This window comes from Pinus tabuliformis, chromosome Q (assembly GCF_031772625.1).
Source record: "Pinus tabuliformis cultivar Carrire ecotype Pingquan chromosome Q, CPIR1, whole genome shotgun sequence".
Taxonomy (NCBI): Eukaryota; Viridiplantae; Streptophyta; class Pinopsida; order Pinales; family Pinaceae; genus Pinus; species Pinus tabuliformis.
The window spans coordinates 858,621,325-858,625,841 of NC_142296.1; positions in this window are offsets into that span (position 1 = coordinate 858,621,325).

Consider the following 4,517-nt stretch of genomic DNA (forward strand, 5'->3'; position numbering starts at 1 on the left):
AAGGTGTTGATCGCCAGAATTAATTGTGACAAAAATTAAGATTTGGGCATATAAAGATCGCTTGCATTTAGGCACCAAAATTGTGATAGAAATCAAGAAATAAATAAGGTTTGGGCTTCTTGAAATCAGAATCAAGAAAGGGTGTACTAGGTTTACTAGATGGCATGGGATTATTACAACTTTTCTTCTTTGTAGTGGCCACAGTAGCAGAAATGCAAGGCAGAGGTGGAAATATGATGGACAACTCAAGCATATCCATAATGCACATGGTCTTGCCATGCAACATGATCATCTTCCACTCATCCAAAATTTGTTTTCCGATCATATTTAACCCATCATCCAATGTGTCCTCTTCGATCATATGTGACCTGTCATCCAACATGTGTTTGTCGATCATGTTTGGGAAATGTAGGAATCATCAAATTCTAATACCACAGGATTGTTGGGCCCACTCCATTGACTATGAAAACAATTCTGACCAGTGCTTGATGTAGATCATTGATTTCAATGATGTCATCATAATTGATTTCCGCAATTGGATCAAATTTTTTACAAACACTACAAATCGTATTCTATTGGGTGTCATCTAGGGGTTGCGGCCCTTCAACTATCAGAGCTCTACCTCCTTTGTTCTTGTCCTGTTGGATCCATGAACCATATATGTTGATCAGGTGCTCATCACCTATGGCGAGGGAGCGAAGTCTTCCTATATGGGAGCTGACAACAATACGAATGTGGCAGGTACACCTAGGCCCTTAGCCACATTCTTGTGGTTTACCATGGGATTTTTCTTCAATAGTTGAATCGGTCAACGAAAAGAGAATATATTTGTTTCGACCGTGGCGTCGTATTTTATCACTACCACTCATAACCTGTGGCAGATTTTCACACTGCAGATGACACCCTCAATGATAACGTTAGCCCTGTCGCTTGGCCTTCTAAGGCTATCTAAAACACATACAATGACAACATTGGATCTAGTTTTGTATTTTATAGTGAAAGTGTTTTTTATAACAGAAATGCCTACAACTAGTGGCCTGCATGCTTGCATTATCCGCTTCCTTGAAAATGCAAATCTGTTTCATGTTTCTTTATTGAAAAAATATGTCTATGATCCTAACCATGTCATTGACTAGAATTTTATTAAGTAGATCTAGAAGGAGATGTTTTGATACAACCAATGCATATACTTGAAAACAAGGCCATTATGCTTTGGAAAAATACATGGGGTGGGTAAATATCTAGTGGATGTGCCACAACCCAAAATAAGGAACACGGGATCTTAAAGATGCTTTGTCAGAAACATACCACATTTATTTTTGTATTTTTAATTGTAAGTTTGTATATATGCACACCTGTATGGTGTTGAGCACTAAGGATGGTCTAGAAATAAGGGGATGACGATCGCAATACCCGAAGTTTTAATCCCTAGTTTAATAATGTGCTTTTATACTCGATGAGAGGACAAAATGCTTACCAATGTAATAGTTTCAACTATTATTAATAAAATACATCAAAGCCTATATATAAATACAAACAATAGTTATAAGTGTGTAACTAAAGAGTCTATACCACTTTATTTATATTTTATTATAGACATATTTGATATTAAGGTAAAAATTGGTTATGTGAGCTTCTTGGATAGGCCATGTAGCAGTTTTAAAGAATACATATTTAGACTTACTTTTTTGGGTGTTGGGGGTTCATTCATTCATTATTCTCATTCATTTTTGGTGTTCTTACTTCTTGAAGAGAAGTGGAGTTCTACAAAATTGAATCATTGTTAGTGATTTTGTGTCAAACATTATTATTATTCCACCATATGGAAGATGCCTAAGTTCATGAATGCATTGGCCTTTCCGATGAAACTATCCATGGATGAGATTCTTTGGAGCTTCTAGCATTGAGATTTCTTGATTAGTAGCACTATAACACTAGATGGAAAAGGAATAGCATAAGGGACTCCACTACATAAAAGGGATTCATTTCCTTGGGTTGTGTGAGCTAAAGGGGAAAGAGAGTTGGGAGTTTGGATTGCTATTGGACTGGTTGAGTAATTTTTTATAGCCATGATTACAATGTGATTGTGTGAATAGAGACAACTTGTGAGCTAACTCTACGTTAGTGGTAGATTTTTCCTATGCACACATCATTGATGAATCATAATCTAAGCTAAGGGGCGACTTATTATTCAGAGAATGAATGTGCAACAAAATCCTGATGTTAAGTGGAATGTGTAACATTTGAAATTAGTTGGTGAATATTCTTAAAGATGATTGTTCCCCATTTCTTCTAAATTTGCTTCTCCATTGTGCTCTTATGGGCATGTTATCTATCATTTAATGTTGTATGTGTTTAGGAATTGCTTCATTACATATAATTTTGTTTGATGGTTATTTTCATGAGCATGTGCCTTTTGTGCCTCACTTCTTAATTTATGGCATAATAAATAATGATAATATATATGCAAACTTTGACCAAGAAATTGGTCCTTCAACATGTACATAGGCACGGGTATGCTTATTAGAACAATTTGTGACTTTAAATTTATTATTTATTAAAAAGATTTCGCCAACAAACATCAAAGTCAAGCACCCGAGAGATACAAAGCCAAACAATTCGAGGGATCTATTTAAACGAAGAAAAAAACTCACACTTACTTTTTATATTTAAATAATAATATATCTTAAAAGATATAATAAAGATTTAAATAATAGTATATCTTAAAAGATATAATAAAGTTATATGCATAATTTAATATTATTAGATTTGATTAATTATGAAAATAATAAAAATATAGAAGAACAAGAAATTTTAAAATATGAAATTTGTATTTTTTAGTTTAAATTTTTTTTTTTTAATATTTTTTAGTTTTATAAATTTAAAAATAATTTCTTTGAGTGTTAAAAAAATCATATACTATTCATGTTAATTTATTATGGACTTTAATAATTTTTTGATTTTTTAATTTAAATTAAAATAAAATCTAAAATAAATATTTTAGTATAATAATAATATTTATTTTTCATTTTAAATCAATTTCTCATTAGTTTTCATTAATATTAAATGAGAAGCTTTTGAACTCAATAATGCATGTCTTCATATTGAGTGAATTTGCCCTTTCTTTTTGAATTGATTCACTCTCACTAATCTTACCTGAGGAGATTTTGTAAAAGTTAAATGAATATGTTAAAGTAAATAGTAAATATTTATTTAATCAATTTTGAATATTAAATACTTATTTTATTTTTAGATATTAATTTTTTAAAGAAAACTATAAATAAGTATTTTAACTATCTTTTAATAATTATTTGTTTAAATTGATTAAAATCATAAATAAATATGGTAAATTCATGAATGAATAGATTATTTATAATACTAAATTATTTAAGTTCATTTTTTATAAGTAATTATTGATATAAAATTTAGTGTTTAATTTTTATTATTCAAATGGTTTTGGAAATAAAATACAAGATTTTGGGAAGTAAGGTTAGAATTACATTATAAAATAATTATTTAAAATATAATTGTTAATGCTTCTTGTAACAATAAGTTTGTCTTTACCTAATAAAATAATAATGTACCTTTAAAACAATTATCCATCTTACCTAGAAACTTATAGTTAGGTTATGGAATAATATTTATCTAATTCTTTAACATAATAAAACTGTTTATACACATTCACTTTAAGTTGGAGAGGTTAATTATTCAAAACCACGTATTTGTTGTGTAATATCCCTCCCCTTAATAATAAATAATAAATAATAAAAATAATACCTAATTCAACATAACTTCGGAACGAAGTTCCTTAAAGTGGGAGAGTATGTAATATCCCTCCCCTTAATAATTAATAATAAATAATAAAAATAATAAATAATAAATAATAAATGATATTTAAAATATACAAGAAAATAAATAAAAAATAATAAATAGTAATAACTATAGTAAAGCTCTAAATAAGAATAAATAGAAATAAAACAAAGAAAACAATAAAAAAAAATCAGTGAAGCTATCAAAAAGAAGAAAATAAAACAAGAAAGCTAAAAATCAAAAGAAAAGTAAAGAAATAAAACAAGAAAGCTAAAAATCAAAGTCGCATGTAGACACATGGAGTGTGTGCATGTGGTTCCCATCCAATGTTTGCTCTCTTTATTAGATGGTGAGGAGGATGGGAGGCATTCCATCTTTCTGAGATTCTATCTTCCATTCTCTTGGGAGAATGGTGTTCTAAGACTAGGAGTCACTGGTAGTAGTACGTTGATTGAGGGCTCGGGGTGGCCAATTGTAGCAAATCCTTGCACAATTGAGCCTACGGTTGGGTGGAGAGTCGTCCCCAAAACCTTGTTGCGGTAAGCCTACTTCTACCACAGGTAAGCACTATTCATAGTTGAATTTAATTACATGTTTATTTGGCTAGGTAAGTGCCACTCGGATTTAAATTTAATGTTAATTATAAAAGGTAATTAGATATTTATTTTTGGACTGTTACATGGTGGAGTACTTCAAGCTCCCTTAGT